The sequence below is a fragment of the Microtus oregoni genome, unplaced genomic scaffold (assembly GCF_018167655.1).
Source record: "Microtus oregoni isolate MIOR12 unplaced genomic scaffold, Mior012 000016F_ref0000370, whole genome shotgun sequence".
NCBI classification, from domain to species: Eukaryota; Metazoa; Chordata; class Mammalia; order Rodentia; family Cricetidae; genus Microtus; species Microtus oregoni.
This window is the reverse complement of record NW_024543075.1, coordinates 9,434,423-9,453,726: the sequence shown is the minus strand read 5'-3', so window position 1 is coordinate 9,453,726 and position 19,304 is coordinate 9,434,423. Positions and strand designations below refer to the sequence as shown.

Below are 19,304 nucleotides of genomic sequence, written 5' to 3'. Positions count from 1 at the left end.
ACAAGCACCAACAGCCCAGGCAGAAGGTCTTTCTGTTTCTAAGGACCTCCCTCGCGCAGGCAGTTCCTGGAAAGAACTCAAGGAGGCAGTGAGGCCTATAAACCAGCCCCGGAACCCCTGCTCTGCTAGTGATTCTATCTGTGGGCCTCAGTCTTCCTGTCTGAAGAGCAGGGCTAGTAACAGACTCCTCCCAGGAGTACTGAGAGCCTTTAGCGGTCCTTGTTGCGATGCCTCTCCAGAGAGCTTGACAAGGCTATTCACACCATTCTACCTTCAAGTACAGGATCCTTGCAAGGAAGCAGTTCCCTGGGGTGGGGCGTGAGGGGCAAAGAGATCTAAAAGAAAGAAAACAACAAAACAGGTTGAAAGCATGACAGTGGCCGCCACCATATCACTACTGGAGACGTATGTGTGCCCTTCACCGAGAGATGAACAACTCATTAGCGTCTCTCCCACCCCTGAAGCTGAGAGTGAACCTGCACCTGTGAAAAGAACAGATCCAAACTGCTGCGCTCCTAAATTCCAGGGCAATCACAACTCTGTAGACAGGTGTAGCAAGATGGAAGAAACACCAGGCCAGTGCTTGCAAACAAGGGGCCCCCTAGCTTACTAATATGCACAGTTCGCTACGCAAAGGGGCCACCCTACAGTGAACAGTTAGAGAAGTAGCATATGTACTGGATGGAGAGCAGACAGGTGGCTTGCCTGAGAATAACTGCTAGAAATCGTCAAATAGTTAGAAAGCATGCCTGTCTGTCTTGGGTTAACAAAACGGAGAGCTGAGAAAATGTCACCTCGGTGACATTGCTTTGAAGGTTCTCCTTTTTTTGGGGGGGTGGCTCCTACCTAGGATGTAGACAGAGTCCTTTGTGTGGGGAGACGCCCCTCCTCTCCCTTCAGTCTCTATTCCCAGCCCGTCTTCAGTGCACCAGAAGATGGGAGAGTAGCAGCTTTGCTGGTGTCTGCAAGGTAAACAGGGAAACTGTGAGACTTGGCAGCGTGAGATCAGTGCAATCTGCAGCCTCGACGATTTAAGAAACATGACACGTTCCCATCTCTCCACACCCCCTGGCAGCACAGTGTGGCAGTCTGATGGAATGCAGGCAAGCCCGAGGCATGGCTGGGGCTCTGCCATCCCCACCGCCTGTGGTTCTCTTGATAGGCTTTGGTTGTTATCCTATTTCTAGCGCTGCCCTGCTGTTTGGTCAGTTTTCTTGGGTATAGTGATTGGACTCGAGGGTTACTATGCCTGACAGTGGATAGCAATTCTTGCTTCCCCGGGTGGGGAGGGGGTCTTGACTCATTTACCAGCGCCTTCTGGGAAAACCAGAATCTCCAGAGAATGCAGCCAGAATGGAGGAACTTGGCCAGGTCTGTTCTGCACAGCGCAATTTGTTCAAGGCCAGTGTCCCCGGTATTTCTCCCACATAGAATTGTGTGTGCGCCTTTTGCTTTATGGAACCGTCAACTGTCATAAAAATGTTCACATATAAAATACATGATGCATATAGAAAATACGTCGCTAGAATTTTAAAATGAAATGCAAGCACTTCCACGGTTTTAGAAATTGTGTTGCCCATTCAAAAAAAAAAAAAAAAAAACCTGTAAAGCTGCGAGTAGCAAACTGCCTCCCGCAGGGATGCCCGAGATGTGCATAGGCCACGGGTGTGTGGAAAGGATTTTCACATTTGTCTGAGCTCAGAAAGACTGGCCAGCTCTGTCCACCTCAGCAGTACCTGTAACTTTATCCAAAGCCCGAGCAGTTCCGGGGACTTCTCACCCTGCACTCTGATAGTCTTCCTTAGGAAGCCTGGCTGCACAGTAGCTCCATTTGCTGGGGCCTTCTATCTTGGGAACCATCAGGATCAAGCCTAGTTGCTGGTCACTTCCTTTGGGAGCTCTCTTCCTGGGCCTGACCTTGCCTGCCCTCAGGCCTTCCTCAGGCTGGATTTCCCCTTCTCTCATGTCACCAGCTTCTTTCCCAGGGTAAACTGGGCTTTCCATGGAAGTGGAATGGATGTGGATGGTGTACTCAGGCACTGCCAACCCCAGTTCTACCTCAGTAGCAGGTCAGTTCAGACCACACCCAAAGACCTCTTCCTCCCCAGAGCAGGGATGTGGACCATCGAACTCTTCGAGGTCATCTGGACTAAAGAAGACAGTGGAACTCACCCTGGAACTGGGTGGAATTTTGAGGGGTGAACCTGTCAGTATCGTTGTTGCCTGCAGGAAAATGTCATTCCCAGGCTGTGGCAAGCAGCACCCTGGATACCAGAAACTTAGAGAGGGGCGACAGACTGCCCTAAAAGAGTTAGAGCTTCACTAAGAGGGCAGAGCTACCACCCCAAATCATGAGCAAGCAAAGTCAGGGGGTACAGCTAAGAGTAGGCTGAGAGAGCATCCCACGGCCCCACCTTCTCACACCGCAGGCTGCAGGGTCCCCATCTTTAAGGAGCACCCCTTTGCTTCATAGGCTAGCTGTGAGGTGTGGAAGGAGGAAGCAAGAGAAGCTGCCCCCTCAACACCTCCCCACCCCCAGCTGAACAGACACACGAATTCCCCTCCTCCCTCCTTCCCCTTTTTGGAGGATGCTGGCTTTCAAGATAAGAGCAGGAAGCGTCGAGTTTGTGGAAGGATGTTGAACAAACTGCCCACATCAACTGCCACCCCAACCCTCAGGTTTTCAATGGTTCTTGCAAGGTTTTGCTCAGTGTAATGGTGACTGCCTGCAAGGCCTCAGGCTACAGGAAATATACAGTTGGTAAAGGTTTATTTTGGAGCATGTTTGGTTTTGCTCTAGTTCTGTTCATAGGGAAACTGAGAGTCATCCGATTATGTATGAATCACAAACTGGGAATCCTCGTGGCCTATTGTGCTGCCCATTACTACAAATCTCTGTTTGGAGTTGTCATTTGTATTTGGTTGTTTATCCAGCGATTGACGAAACAGTCTCTGCTTCCACACCAAACTAGCTCTTTCCTTTGTGGTTTTTGTCTGGTTTGACCCAGCCTTCTGCCGCCAGCTACAGTTGTGGTTTTTGTCTGGTTTGACCCAGCCTTCTGCCACCAGCTACAGTCCTAGGCCAGCGGCCTCTGTGGAACACTGGGCTCTATTTCGTGTTGGAATGAATCAACATAGCATTGGAAGGTCGCTGGGAGCATTTTGGTGAATTACCCTGGGAATGTGGCCATAGTGCCCACCTTTGGCTTTTCTTACTGCTTGACTCCAAGCCAATGCTCTTGCCAGCATCACCTCTGGGTTAGTTTAGGGTGAGTGGAAGGTGTGAAGTTTTATCATAAACTGTTCTAGAAAAAGGTAGTTCACCGATCCACACTTACCAACACTCAGAGAGCCTTGTGCTTGGGTCTTACGTTATATGCAGCCTTTTGGCATTCTGGGAACCCTCTGTGACTTCGCATGATTCAACATGCTATCTCTTCATTATTTTAGATTCCTTCCCTAGAAAATGATGCCATGACCCATAGTGTCAGATATTAAAAATAGATCATGTGTGCTACAGGTTCGTTGTTAACAGATGAATGTGTGAGGCTGAGACCGTCAGCTTCCCTAAGTATAAAATTAGGGGGAGGGGGGAAACACCACCCACTTGTTCCCTTAACAGCTCTTCGCTAGCTTCTGTAGCTACTGTGGATTATCTGTGTACTGTCTGTTTCATTTGAGCTAAGTGCGTGTATTAGCTATCGGGGCTTTCTTATTCTCTAGGATTCTCTACATAGACCTTCATGCCACTTCAGAAATAAGCTTCATGCTTTTCCTTTTCCATCCCTATGTATTGTATTTCTTTTCCTTGCCTTATTCCATTGGCTAAGATTCCCAGTGCAGTGTTACAGATTAGTGGCCAAGGTAGATACCCTTTGTTCTATTAGGAGTATATTGAGTACAGACTCTCCCAAGCCGATTTAAATTTTCTTAGCTACCAAAATTAGTTCTCTGCTTCTGTGGCTTTAAAACTACTTCCTAAGTTAACTTCTAAATCTGTAACCATATAATAATTTATAATAAACTTGGTGTAATTTGTACCGCAGAGACAATGATATATTTGTTTTTAAAGTAACCAGCCTTGCCAGGACTGTCATCACAAGCAATCTGGTGGAAAGCAGCACGGAGGAGCTGGCTATTTTAAACCAGTGACAACTGAAAACTGATCCTACCCTTTAACTGTTTAAGCGTGTGATCACAACCCAGCCACAGCTCCATCCACAGGCAGATGGAAGTCTCCTAAGCCTCATGTGAGGCTGCCGACTGCACCAACAGCAACACAACGTTCTGTCCATCAGCGAATAGGCGAACAGAATGTGGGAGTGAGATGCTTGTTAATAGAAAGGAGTGAAGTGCTAGAAAATTCTATGGGATGGTCAGGACTTGGAAACATGATTCTCAATGAAAGGAGCTAGTTGCAAAAGACCATCTATGGCATAAGTCTATCTCTATAAAATGTTCACAACGGGAAAATCCACAGAAAGTAGATAAGTGGTTGTCAGGAGGTCAGAGAGAGGATGGGGTGTTGGACAGTGAACTCGTATGTGTGTGTGTGTGTGTGTGTGTGTGTGTGTGTGTGTGTGTGTTTAGATGTCAAAAATGATCTAATGTTAGATTTTTAAGTCTTTTTAAAATTAAGTTTTATTTCACTATGTATGGGTGTTTTGCCTGCGTGTATGAGCCCTGCATGTGTGCAGTACCTGAGTAGACATGAAGAAGGTGCCATATCCCCTGGAACTAGAGTTACAGATGACTGTGAACTGTGTGAGTTCTGAGACTCCAACTCCAGTCCTCTGCAAGAGCAACAAGCTGTAAACCGAGCCATCTCTCCAGCCTCTAGCATGAGGTGCTAACGAGGGTTATTAAATTCCTGACTATACTAAAAACCACTAAAGTATACACTTGGAGTAGGCAAATCTTATATGTGTAAATTATATCTTAATAATTTTTTTTGAGGCAAAGAGCTCGTGAACTAATTTGTGGTCAGGCTAGGCAGAGATGACACCAGATGTGGAGGGGAAAGGCTGTCTCTAGCTTGAAAGGCCATCTCCAGGGTCTGAAGTGTTTAATGTCCAGCCCTCAAGTACCTGCACAGGTTGCTGTCCCTAGTGAAGCCTGTCCCCTCATCTTCCCTGGAGATGGCCTTTATATACCTCACTAGGGGCAGCAACCTGTGCAGGTTCTTGAGGATTGGACATTAAACACTTCAGACCCTGGGTAGCTGCGTTCCACCCTCCACTGACTGCCAGGGAGCCCAGGAAAGCTTGGTGCCGGACATAGGTGCATAAAAGCTATGCATGTAGCAAAAAGAAATGACCACCAAAACAAAGCAGTCTCCTGAAATACGAGGCAAAATGGCCATAGGCAGCTAGTACTGTTGGAAATGGGAGGCTCAAATGAGCAACCGACGTTGTCACCAGAAAACTAATGCTCTTTTTCTTCTTTCTCTTTCAGACTATAGCCCTCATTTTCCCTTGGTGAGTACATAACTTTCTACAAATTTGTTTCTAATGTATGATTGGTTTGCTAAAAATGCCTGGGATTTATTGTTATCTAAGGCTTATCTTGTTGGGAAATGAGCCATTTGGTCAGCGGGTGACAGGCGAATGTAGTGCCTTAGCTTGCTCAATGTATCACAGCATACTTCTCGTTCTTTTTTTCCTCCTGGCATTCCTCCTGGCTCAGCCACTCAGTGCCCTGAAACATATTGTTCTTTTGTTTTTTTTTTTAATTTATTTATTTATTAAAGATTTCTGTCTCTTCCCAGCCACCGCCTCCCATTTCCCTCCCCCTCCCCCCCAATTAAGCCCCCCCCTCAGCCCGAAAAGCAATCGGGGTTCCCTGTCCTGTGGGAAGTCCAAGGAACCCCCCACCTCCATCCAGGTCTAGTAAGTTGAGCATCCAAACTGCCTAGGCTCCCACAAAGCCAGTACGTGCAGTAGGATCAGAAACCCATTGCCATTGTTCTTGAGTTCTCAGTAGTCCTTGAGAGCAGTTCCCACGTGCTTTCCTTTCCCTGGCCTGTGTCTTTCACAAGGGGCTTGCCTTATCTCAGTGGCACACATTCGCCGCCCCTCAGGGTACACCATGGCATGTGATTGCCTGGTGGGAACCCCTTTTTAAATGGATCTGCTACTCTGGGGGGTGGGGACTGCTAAGAAGGTGCTTTTCTGAATGGCATTCTTAGTGAAAAAACAAATGCTTCAGTGTCATGGGATCTTGTGTTTTACACCTTTGGGGTCCAGGTAACAGCAAAATTCTACGTTTCTGACGCCTGTAAGAAAAGTATATATATATACACACACATAACAGCATAGCCTAAATCTTACTTTGATTTCTCTTGTTTTAGACAAGTTCTCACTGTGTTGCCAGAGCTGGCCTCAAACTCACAATCCTGCTGCTTCAGCATCCTTAGTGAAGAGATTTCAGGCCTATACCACTATACCACCATTGCCTACTTCATAGCCTTTCAAAACCATTTAATCAACTTCATACTGTTCCTCTTTTCAAAGGAAAGGGAGAAGGAAATCTAAGAGACTTGTTTTTGTTTGTTGTTTGTTTGTTGAAGCAAGGTCTCCATCTGTAGGTCTGGTTGGTCTAGAACTAGACCAGGCTAGCCTCAAATTCATAGATGATCCTCTTGTTTCTTCTGTCTCCTGAGTATTGAGATTTGGAGCTTGCTCCACCAATGAGTTTTAAAATGACTTCAAAAAGAGAAGGGGATGTTTAGCCCATGTGCTGCCCTTGGTGAGCGTCACCAGAGTGTCATCTAGAAAGTCCCATTTCCTAAATCATGGCCTCCTTTGAAATATCTTTGCTCTTGGGGCATTCCGCCACATGCCTCTAACCCTAGGTCTTGGGAGATAGAGACAAGAAGGTCTGATTTTCAAGGCTAGCCTGGTCTACAGGAGACTCTATCTCAAATGACAAGACAGAAACAACAATAAGCCTTCGCTGTGCTCTGGGTTTTAAGGCTGGTGGATTGGTGCACTTATTTGTCTGGCCTCCTCTATTAGGCAAGGGGTTCTTGATGGTATGTCTCTGTCTGAATGTGAATAGCTGCGGTTGTTCCTGATTTGATCAAAAGGCAGGTTAGTTATGTGGCTGTTTCTCTGTGTTGTGGTAAGGTTGGGCTAATGATAATCAAGAATTTATAAACTAACAAAGAAGGAAGCCTTCATTTGTACTTACTGAGTTTTATGGTCCCTTATCTGTCTCATTGTTGTTAAACATCACCAACTATGAACAGTACCCAACCCTGTTTGGGTAAATAATGACGGTGGAAACAAAGGGGAGGCTCTTTGCTGGGATAATTTTTATGGGATGAAGGTTTAATTGCAAGTCAGCAATCTTTATTGTATTGGAGCTCAAGCCATTGTGTGTTGGTGTGAACGAACGCACATTAAACACGACACTGGATTTGAGCAGCATTTTTTTTTTTATGTTCCTGCCATTCTTGAGTGAAGTATTCAAAGATCTAAGTTCATGAATTTATCGTCTTCTCAAACACAGGACACAGATCCTGGTTGGTTAAAAGCATGTGACCTTTGTGCTCCTTGGCACTTTGTTTTGGGCTGGCTTGTGCAGAGTCTGCCTTCCTTCCTCCCATTCTAGGATTTCCTAGCCTCTTGGTCCATTGCCCTGATGTCCATAAGTGAGCCAGCAGCTCTCCAAGTGAGAGATCCTGTGACAGCTGCTTGCCTGGCTCCTCAGCCCCCACCCCACAGCCCTGTTCAAAACCCAGCGAGAGGTCTGGAAGCCAATGTCCCTGCTAGCAATGCTAAACTGACATCCTGTGTGTCTGTGTTTCCATGTGGCTCGTGCTATCCAGGCAGCAGCTCCAATCTTCTTGGCCCTGCCTTTTGCCTCTGACCTTGGTCCTGACCTTTGTGTCTGTAGTTGGGTTACTCATTTCTTGGCTTTAAAAATATGGGTCTGGGAGATGACTCTGTGGTAAAGGGCTTTCTGCACATGCTGGAGGACCTGAGTTGCAACCCACAGCACCTACAGAAAAGCCAAGCATAGAGGAGAATGCCTGCAACTTCAGTACGGGGGATGGGCGAAACAGGAGAATCCTGAGCGCTAGTCGACCAGGCAGTGTAGCAAAAAAATCAAGTTCCCAGTTCAGTAGGAGACCTTGATTCAAAGAGTAAGTGATTGAGGAAGACAGCCTATTGTCAGCCTTTGACCTCCACACTCGCCAGCAAAGGCAAATGCACTAGTGTCTGTGAACACATACATGCACACACGTGCATACACACATACACACACACACACACACACAAATCTGTTCTTGACTTCAGAATCTTTATTTTTGACTTGAAGAACAAGTATATGAGGAAGGGACGAGGTAATCTCTACTGCCTTCATTAAGAATCTGCCTCCTGGGCTGCAGGCAAGCTCTCTGTTTCATTGGCAAACATTTGAGACTAAGCGAAACGCTTCAGGATTTCAGTGAACAGTCAGAGAATTACTTCTAACTTCTGGCATCTGAAACCGGCTTTTGAGTGACTTGGAACTTCGGCCAGTCTGAGTAAGCAGTGCAGGTAAGCTCCCTGAGGTTGGAGAAGGTCTCAAGCCCTCATCCACGCTTCATAAGATGGCTGCAGAGAAGCCAGGTTGGCAGCCTAGCAGAATGGACGCACCAAGCAAACCTCCTTTCTTCTGCCCAGCTTTCCCAGGAGGATGGAGATATTTAAGTGAGATGTGCCCCCAACAAAGTTCATAGACGCCAACTACTGTGGCCACTGCTGATCCTATGTTAATATCGCCGCAGAATCAAGGGCAGCTGTTTCCAACTTCTAAAGAAGTATAGGATTGGGCCTTACTATGTGTAGGCACATACTGTTTGCCGAAAGACCTTCACTTTACTGGCATCATCTTTGACTTTCCATTTTTAAAACCCTATATTAATATTAGCTTTCAAAAGAGTGAGAGTTTTTCTCTTTTGTGTCGGGCTGGGAGAGCCTTTTAAGCAAGGGCTCCTCCCTTTCATTTTGCAGTTAACAATAAGCTTAAAGTGCTGGCTATGAAAGTGTGAAGAGTTCACTTTAGTCCCAACGAGCATATTAAAGCTAGGAGTGGAGGCACACACTTGCAATCCCAACCCTGGGGAGGCAGAGACAAGCCAGTACCTGGGACTCACTGGCCGGCTGCCCCAGGGAAAAGCAGTGAGCTCCAGGTTCAGTGAGAGATCCTGCCTCAAACATAAGGCAGAGAGCCATATAGAAGATACCTGATATAGATCTCTGGCCTCTACATGTGAGCATGGCTCACACACACGCACATGCACACATATGAACAGCTACACATGCGTGGACAACACAGAAGCTCACACACAAAAGATGGAACAGTAGACTCGTGGAGGCAATTCTGCCCCGCCTATCTGTGAGAAAAGGTTTTTCATCTGGAGAGTGTCTGCAGAAGAATGGGTTCCTACGCCCTAGAATCTAATGCAGTAGAGTGTGAGTGTTAAGAATTCATGGAAAGCAAATAATTAAGGTTTAAATACATTCTCCATACTCAAGGAACAGCTCTGTTTTCAAACCTAAGAGTGGCCATAGCCGAGTCAAAGCAGTGATGCTGTAAAGTGATTTCACTTTGGCGCGTGGAAATAACAAAGGGATAAGCCTGAACAGAAGGGATAGCATCAAATAGCGGCTGGGCATTCGCCAGCTCCCCCTTCGTGGTCTGTGCTGCCTCTCCTTGCACTTTCAAAGCACGTTGACTTTTCTCCTCTGAGTCAGTGTTCTTTGGCTTTAGCGTTGGCGTCAATGGCCATGATAGCAGGACAAGGATCTGAGGTTTTCCAAGAAGAGTCGCTGGCCCTGGTCTTTGAGGTGGGGGTGCCCTTAGGTGGCAGTCCAGGGTAACTTGAGTGGGTAGAGCAGGCTCTGCATGCCCTGAGCTGGCCTTTGGAATGGCAGGAAGGAGAAAGAGTAAACCTGCAGAGCGCAGGAAGAGGGGCGGCTCCATGAGGTGTTCGGCTCAGGCCTGATGGGAGCCCTTTGTATGCACTTGGGTTTTCTGTCAGTTCCTGGCTCTCTGAGCTTCCTCTCAGATTAGCAGAGCTTCAGGAAGCAGTGAGAGATTCCTTCCCCTGCTGACCCCTGACGGTCTAGAGTGCACTCTGGGAACTGAGGGTGACTCAGGGCCTTCCAGTCCCATTCCCTAGGGAGCTTCCACCTTTCTTGGAGAAGTGCTTCCCGGAGGAGTCTGGTAGGAAGTCCATTGTCATTCCCAGAGGCAGGCAATCCCCATCAGCCACCCTTTCCACTTGGAGAAAAGGGGGAACTTCAGTTGTCCATATAAACCCCTGTCTCGTCGCCGCTCCTGTGGCAGACCCCGACATTCATCTTGAAATCCACTTCAGTTAGCAGAGAAACATGGATTCCTCAAGGCCACGATGGCTGCTGTGCATCACCCCAGCTGGACAAGAGGTAAAGGGGGGCCAAACTGAGGGGAGCCTTGTCAGGCATTGTGGACTCTCTCATGCGTGCTAATCATATCATTCCTAAAGCACCCGAAATTTAGGTTAAATAATATTACCAAGGCTTTTGAGAAACAAAACTTGGCAAGCACCTCTGTTAACTTTTCCAGTCCTGTGCAGGAAATCTGGGTTTATCCCTGAGCCGGTTTGTATCGGCAATAGCCCCAGCTGTGGCTACGCACAGACCTCGGCAGGGAGCCACTGTCTGTTTGGGCCTGGAGGGGTTTGGAGGGCCATCAGATCACCAGGAATCAAAGGTGAAGTTATTCTTTCTGGCCGCCGGAATGGTTTCTACCTAGTATCAACAAGGCATTTGATCATCAAGAGTGCCCTCTTGATCATCCTTTGGGATGTGGGAAATGGCACTTTAATTAAAAGTGGCACACTGAGAAAGGAGAAGGAGGTACCTGAAGCAGGGTATGGACCAGGTCTTCAAGATGTCGGCCTTTGGTGCCAGAAGTCAGCCCCACCCCATGGACGGTGAGGTTTTCCCGCCTGCGGAGCTCAAATGGTAGGAACAGATGGTGTGAGCAACCACAGAGCAGCACCAGCTGCCTGGGGTGGGGTGCGGGGTGGCATCATTCACAAAGCCGAGGGGAACGACAAGAAATGTGAGCCCCACTGTGGGTGAGTCACGGGGAGATTTCTCAGACCCACCGGACCTCTGAATTAGGAACAAGGTCAGGTGCCAAGGGCAAGGACAGATGCAGAGTTGAGAACTTACTCTCAACGGCATGGCTATCAACAGAGTGTGCCCTGTGGCAGTTGGGACGTCAAGCAACAGATTAGATGGTGGCATCTTTTCAAAATCTGCCAATCTGAACTGGCTCTTCAGAACCCAATATGATGTAAAGTTTAATATAAGGTATTTAAGACCTTAGGGGAAGGATCCCTATGGAATTACAGAACGAAGACTTCCTTTCACAGGTTCTTTGCATAGTTTAGCAGAAATAAGGAAATGCAAGAGGAGAGATTGGATTTGTGCTATTTTGTGGTGAGGGCTGCTTGGGTCTCAGTGACCTTTTAGGAGCATGTTGAAGATGCTTGAATGTTAAACTGACTCCAGACAACTCTACAGAACGATCTACAATGAGAAATGGGACAAATAAGTGAGGCCTTGGAAACTCATGGCTGTGATCCAAAATCTGGGAGGCAGAGGCAGGAGGATTGCTGGGAGTTCAAGGCTATATAATGAGATGTGTGCTTGTTAGAACTGCTGTGTCATGTGGCCGCTGAAAAACAACATTCTGATGTTGGTGGAAATGACTATTTGGAGAGCTAGGCTTGGTCCATTTCCTGTTTTGCTAAATGATTTAATTGCCTTATGCTTAAATCACAAATTCCGTTTATTATCAGGTGAATCCAATATAGGACACTTGGCAGTTTATAAAGCATGCTCAAATTTATTATCCCAGGTGGGCCTCATACATGCTTGAGAAACAGTCTGGATATGCCTTTGCATCTCCACCCTGAAGATTAAAAATTAGAACCAGGGGCTAAAGAGACAATTAAATGGGCAACAGCCCTTGCTGTACAAGTCTGAAGACTTGAGTTCCAATCTCCATTTATGATGTAAAAAATCAGGTGTAATCGCATATCTGTAACCCCAGTGTTGTGGAGAGCGGAAACAAGAGGATCACTGGGGCTTGCTGGCAGCTAGCCTGGCTCCACATTCAAAAAGAAATTGTCTCAGGGCATAAAGGCAGAGAGTGATACAGCAGGGCCATTGAGGTTCTTTTTGGCCTCTAATCCTCCATTAGTGCACACATATAACTACAGAGAGAGAGAGAGAGAGAGAGAGAGAGAGAGAGAGAGAGAGAACATAGAAAACAGTGGATTGGAGGATTGAAGAAGCAAGTCAATAGGACAGGCAGTAAAATCTGTGGGGTTTGCAACCTGGTAACATGATAGTTTGCATGTGAGTGCCTGTGTGTTAGCATGTGAGTGCAAGTACCCGAAGGGCCCAGCAGCATCCCCTATGGCTGGTACCCTAGGCAGCTGGAAGAAACCTGACTTCTGGGAACTGCCCATATACTCCACGAGAGCAGCACATGCTTTTGACCATTGAGCCATCTCTCTAGTCCCTATATATGTTACTTGAACACAAACTATTATGTGCCTTTTCCTAGAGCAGACCATCTCAGCAGAGCTGATTAAAGAAAGTCAGCAAATCCTTCCCAGCATCCCTCTAACTGGCAGAGTCCCTTTCCTACTTGAACACCAGTCATCTCTCATAGCCTTCACCCAAGGAAAGGTCGTACACGCTGAAAGGAAGGACTCCACTATGAACAATATTATTTTACAGCTGTGCTGTGCAAGTACACAGAGCACACGGACGAATCAAAACGTTCTGTGGGCTGTGCACATGGCTGGTGGGTGGATCGCTGTATTTTGCAACAACCTCATGACCATCAAGTTGATCTTGGCCAGGGTTCCCAAAGATTTCCGTATGTTATCTGCTAACCAAATTCAGTTTTCTAATCTCTCTTCACACCCTCGCCAGGTTTCCTTCCAGCACAGCCTGTCCACTCCCTCGCCGAATGTTTATCAGTATCTCCTGCTGGCTCAAAGTTGTGTATTGGGATTTTTAAAAAAAGAATGTGATGGGGGTTGGGGAGATGACTTAGTCCCTAAAGTGCCTGCGGTGCAAACATGAGTACCAGAGCTCCGATCCCTGGCACTTACCTAAAAAGCTGGGCATTGTGGCAGACACGTATAATCTGAGCACTGGAGCGGCAGAGACAAGAGAATTCCTGGGCCTTACTGCCTAACCAGTCTAGACAAATCAGTGAGCCCCAGGTTCAGTGACAGCCTCTGTATCATAAACTTAAGGTGGAGGGTTACTGAGAGAGAGACTTGACGCTATCAGCTTCTGCCCTCCCTCATACCCTCACACGCATGCTCACATACACACGCACCCCACACCCACTAAAACAAAAGTGCCAAGTGCTAGGTCTGATTTAGTTTGCAAGGCTAGCACTGCCTGGGGCCTTGCTGTAGCAAGAATGAGTATGCATTTTGTGCAGGAGCTTAGAGGAGACTTGGATAAAGACAGACGGCAAGCCGGTGGAGACCAGTATGCTGGTAATTTGATGATTTTGTTCAAGAAAGCCAAATGACTTGGGCATGTTTCTTCACACACCCCTGAGTCACAACTTCCTTGTCTAAAATATGAAGGACTGCACATGGATTTTTACAAAGGTCTCCTTAAGACAAATTCTGTGTTGGCTGGATTTGAACTAATGACGGAGATCCCCAACAGACGTGACTGGCTGCATCTACCAACCACAACTGTGGCCCCTGGTGTTAGCCCCCTTCCCTACTGGGATGGGTTTGTAAATTATTATCTTTGTGTTGATAATCTCTGTTTTGACAGCCATCATCCTGAAGCTGTCTGGGTTCACAATCTATTTGCTCTCAATCTGCTTAAAAAAATGAAATTTTATTTAAAAAGCAGTGAGCTTTCTTCCCATTCTGCTGCTCCCAGGTAGGAAGAAAAGACAAGCACTGGGATTCTGTGGGCTTGGGCTTTCCAAAGTGAACCTGGTCTGAAGCTTGGTGGCCAAGCATTTGCCTAGTGTGCAGGAGGCTCTGAGTGTCGTCCCCAGAGATGCAGAACAAGAGGGTGGCTCCCTGCTGACCTGAGAGCCATTCTACAGAATCGTTCTTACTTCACTTGTGTGTGTGGTTCACATACTGAGAAACCATGGACACCCCAGTACTACCCTGTCCCCCTCAAGACACGCACTTGGGAGTTTGACAGAGGTCAGATTGGAAAATCTATGTTGTTGAGATGTTAGAGGTTCCTGACACACAGCATCAGTCCCAGGAATTTCTAGTTCACAATCCGATTTTGGCTTCCTGCCAACGTGAAGCCAGCGCTGACATTCTCGAATGCCGTTTCCTGTTGTGGGCGGCTTGATTTAATTTTTAATGAGTGATTCACTGTCCATGGCCGTGTGTTTTCCTCCTGTTGCACTGAGTATTAAGTCATGTTTCCTTTAAAAACATTATTTTTGATATGAACTGAGAGCGACGTGGCGCTCAGCTGTGGAGACAAAGGGACACAGTCACGTCCCTGAAGGGATGGCATTTAACCTGCCCCAGGAAATGACATTTTTGTGACTGTGATGTTCTCCAAAGGGCAGAATACCTCTTCAACATCCAAACTATTTAATTGCACTGTTTTCCAGAGCTGTGTGATTTTAAGAGCAGTTTTCAGAGGTTTTAACTGTTCGTCTAGACCTTTGGAGAGCCTCGTGGTAGGTGTCTGTGATGGAAGGCCTGTTATTCACCATCTGTTATTCAACACCAGAAGCATATGATTCCCCAGAGCTGCTCCTTTGCTCTTTAGTCCCTTCTCTTGACAAACTCTCACCTGATGCTAAAGTGTGGAGCACCCTGACCTCATGAAGGAACTCTCCTTCATGGTTTGAGCAGGGAGCAGGGGACCAGCTGGATGAGTTGTTACAGCTTCGCCCTACACCCAGCTCAGTGAGCCCTCAGCATCGTATTTTACAGTGATACCTATGGACTTAGGAATCCATGAGGATGAGGTTGACAATCACAGCCCCCAAAGGGCTCAAAGAGGCAGCAGGAAGATGAGAAGGACAAGCAGGTGCTAGATGAGATAGGTCAGGAAGAAACACGGCAGCTGCAGCAATGAGGGCCAGGGAGATGACTTAGCAAGGAAGGTGCTTGCCTCAAAGTCTGATGGAGTTCGATCCCACATGATTGAAGGAGGGAGCCGACTGCTTCAACTTATTTATCCTCTGACCCTCCCCCACACACACCACATACACACATGCATATATGAGCACATGCAAATAAACATGCATGCACACTAGATGTTTGCAAGAAGTTCAAAGTAAACGTTATTAATAAAACAATTGAAAAGATGCTGTAGCTATACTTTAGGGGAAACAATGCCCAAGAAAGCAGTCCTGCTACAGGTGAAGATTCCTAAAAGCACAAGAGAGCAGTGGGGAGGGGAGGGGTGGTCACAGTCCTGCTTTGAAAATGATTTATTTTTTGTTTATCTGGTGCTGAGGATTGGAACCAGGGTCTAAGATGCCCTACCCAAGAGTTCTACTACTGAACCCCTCCCCTTACTCAATCCCCCCCCTCCCAAATACACTAATCTCTTCTTAACCCAACTTCTTGAGCCTGGGCTCAGGAGATGCTAGTGCTGAGCAGAGGAGACACCCTGTGACAGGTGGCTGTACTCGGACTCTCCTGGGCCCACTGGAGCTCAGGAGACACATGTACACTCTAACAGGCAAACAGCAAGCCAGAGCAACAGGCTTCCTCTCCTTGCAGATCTACCTGCATCCAAAACCCAAGCAGTGCATCAGAAATCCAGCCACCTCAACTGAGAATCAAACTCTGAGTCGGAAGCCCAAGGCTGTGCACCAAAGCCTAGGAACCACGGAACCACAGCTGAACCTAGATCTGCACCTCCAGCCCAAGAACGTGGTCCACAGAGAGCCACGCCTCCATTCCAGGCATCTTTAACAGTGGTGTGCATGGGAGCCTCCATTGTGCATCCAAGTGCACTGACCTCCTAAAGTTCTTTGAGATTAGAAATGAGTCTGTTGAGCCCCAGCACACACTTTGTGACTGTGCCTGCTATGCGCACAGCTGTGTCCTGGCGATGTGATTTTTATTTTAGTTGGAAAGCCATGAGAATTAAGGGAATGGACAGCCTGCTCCTTCCAACCCAGGTTTGAAGAAAGAGCTTATCAAGGGTCTGAGATACTAGTGTTGCCTGTCTGAGGTTCTCAGGCCAACAATCAAAGGTCTGCTTTAAGAGAGTGAAATACAGGGAGGGAGAGGAGAAACCCAGGAGAGGGGCCCACTGACACAGACCCATCAGTTCAGCTGAAGGAAATGCCTACCTTCCTATTTCCTGTTTCCTACTGAATCCACATTTTCTGTAATACGTGACTCATAACTAGACATCATGCTTGATCGGGTCGCTGCCCGGAGCAGAGGATCTTCTATTTTATCCCGTCTGACTGTGCCATGGGGGTGAGGGCCATCACTGGTGAATGAACTCATTGTCTTTGAGTCCCCAGGACTTGCCCAGCACCTAGCAGATCTGAGAAAACTTGAAAACTGGTCTGTAACTATGTGAGAAAATGAACAGATGGGCATGAGGAGAGGGCATTCTGTACCCAGCCGAGGGCAACACTCACTGCGAGCCAGCCAGACGCATCAAATGCTCGGTCACTTTATCAAAGAGCGGTGGGGAAAGAAGCTTTTTTTTTTCTTTTCTTCTTTTTTCCCTCTGGACCCATCCTAATCGGTTTTGTTTGGTTTCTTTTACTTCTCTTTAATATCATACTCCCTCGGGCATCCGGGGTACTCTCCGGCCTTGGACTTGGCAGGAGGAGGGAGGCCACACAACCCCCATTTCGCTGTGCCTGAACCCAGTCTTCTACTGCACCACTGGGGGAGGAGCAGACAGTAGAAGATGCACCCCAAGGAGTGTGGCAGAATGTGGATCAAGACACCAAGCTCCTGGAATGTGCACCACTGCCCATTTTACCTGAAAAACACAACTTCAAGAGATAGCAGATTTTGAATGGATTTCACAGAAAGAATTCAGAGCCTTAGGCCTCTGGCCAGGGCTTTCCTGAGCAGGGCCTGAGGGACTTCTCAGATCATATCTTCTGGAGCCAGCCCTGGGAGTGCAGAGTGGGGGTCAGCTTGCTGTATGCTCACCCATGGGGGTGGTAGAAACAGGAGAACGTATGTGTCCTTTGCAGCTGGGCTCTGAAAATCCCGGATTCCTTATCTGTTTCTAGAAAGGTCTTCCCTGTCCAGTCACATCCAATGCCCAATGTCCAGTGCATATGTTCTGCCTCCCTGTCCTACTGACTTATGTTGTCATGGAAACACAACCCACTATTTAGACCTGCTGTGTTTGTCCAGCCCTTCCTCATGAGATCGTGGGCCATCTCTCTCTCTCTTTTTCCCTCCCCCACTCTGAAACACACACACACACACACACACACACACACACACACATGCTGGTATACTAAAGAAATAAATCAACTAACACCTCATGCGTCTCCTGCACTCTTTAGTGGTCTCCTTGTCAGCACCACTGGTTCCTGAGACCTCTTTGGAGGATGTGGCCAAGTTTATTGTACTGTGTTGTGACTGTGCAGGCAGGAGGCAGGCGGGCATGTTGGAACTTCAGGGTCACTCTCCGCTTTGTCACAGGGAAGAGCCTCTGATTCTGTGCCAGCACCACGCCAGCCAGGACTATACATTCGGGTTTAAGTTGGGGCTTTGACACGACTTGTCTTCTCAATCCCCGCTTCCACAGTTTCAAAGAGTTAACAGCTGTCCACTTATCAAAGCCACTTACTAGCATCGAGCTCCTGCGTCTCGATGGATTTAGTCACTCAATCCTGTGTCCAGAAATGAGGCACTGGAATTATGCCGGGGGTCATCTAACAAAGAGAATGAACCTTCTCTCCCCGCCGGTACTGTATTCCTCTTTCCATGCCAGCTGGCAAGAGAGGCCTCCAGTGCAGGATGGCCCCAGCATTCGATAGCCCACAGACTCTCATATCTCTCTTAGAGATCAGGACCCAAAACACATCTCCCACCTGTCTGAATTCAAGAATGAGGTGAAAGGTATGGCTGGAGATGGCACAGGCTACCCACTTGAATGGTAGGTGAGGCCACTCAAGATCTCGTGAGTCCTGATACCTAGTTTCCTTAAAGATCTGGATAGGCTTGGAATCCTGCTGATCTTGTCCCTAAGTCAGAGCAAGCTAGGAGACGTCTTAGGCTATTAGCACTGGAGCAGCCTATGCAGACATGGCCAACACCATGCAGAATAGAGGAGAAGGCACTGGGCAACTTTGTGGGGAATAACTGGAGGTTACCCCACTTTTCTGATAGAAGGAGGAACAGGGGGAGTGAGAAGGCTTGGTTTTCAAAACCACCTGGAACTCTAGCTCTAGGGGAGCTGGTGCCCCCTCCTGGCCTCTAAGGTTAACTGCATACATGTAAATACACACACACACACACACACACACACACACTAAAATCTTAAAACCTAAATAATAAATGTTCTAAAAGGAGTTTCAGTCACATTCTCAAGACCTGCATACTCTCAAGGTTCATGGATCCCAAAAAGCACCCCAGAGTTGCCCATGATGGCTTGGCTAATGGTCTAAACACTGAACCTGGGTTGTAGAACTGGGCCGCACCATGGATTCCTATGATTTAATTAGCAACATCTGCAGTGTGATGTTTCAAGCACCTACATGGAAACCTAGTTTCCAATGATGCTACAATATTCAATTATTTCCTAAGGGATCTCGAGGATAGCTACAGCAAGCACCACCTACCTTTGCTGAGTGCCAAAGGAACATAGTCCACTTATGAAGCTACTCATCCCTCCTTGCCTCATTTAGCATTCTGTGCATGTTTAGCCTAGCTGTGCACGCACACATTAAAAAGTTATCTTAGCTCACCTTGAACGAAATGGACTTGACCTCTATTTATAAAACGTGCTTGAGTGTGAAAGAGAGAGCCTTCTTTCCGAGTTCAGCAAGCCATCTGCCTCTGGCTTGTTCCTGTGTTAGAGGTCAGCCCTGGGGTGAGTCTCATTTCTCTTGGAAAGCTCACGGTGTGGACACCTTGTTGCCAGGAATCAGTGTGATTGACTTTTCATTTCAGAGGGATGTCAAGGCTTGTGTTATTCCCAGTGTGGACACCGAGCGGTGAATGATGTCTAATTATTTGGAAAGGAGTGGGCTTCTTGAGGGATGTGCAGTGTGGGGAACTTCTG

The 19,304-nt window shown here is 47.4% G+C and overlaps 1 protein-coding gene across 1 annotated transcript in view; it reads left to right on the top strand.

The window, feature by feature from the left end:
- The window catches only part of Ptpre (protein tyrosine phosphatase receptor type E), a 145,963-nt gene that overhangs the window by 56,527 nt on the left and 70,132 nt on the right, over window positions 1-19,304 (top strand). Inside the window, exon 2 of the mRNA XM_041666815.1 lies at window positions 5,455-5,477. The gene's annotated coding sequence lies outside the window, so the exon portion shown is untranslated. The remainder of the gene's footprint in view (window positions 1-5,454; window positions 5,478-19,304) is intronic.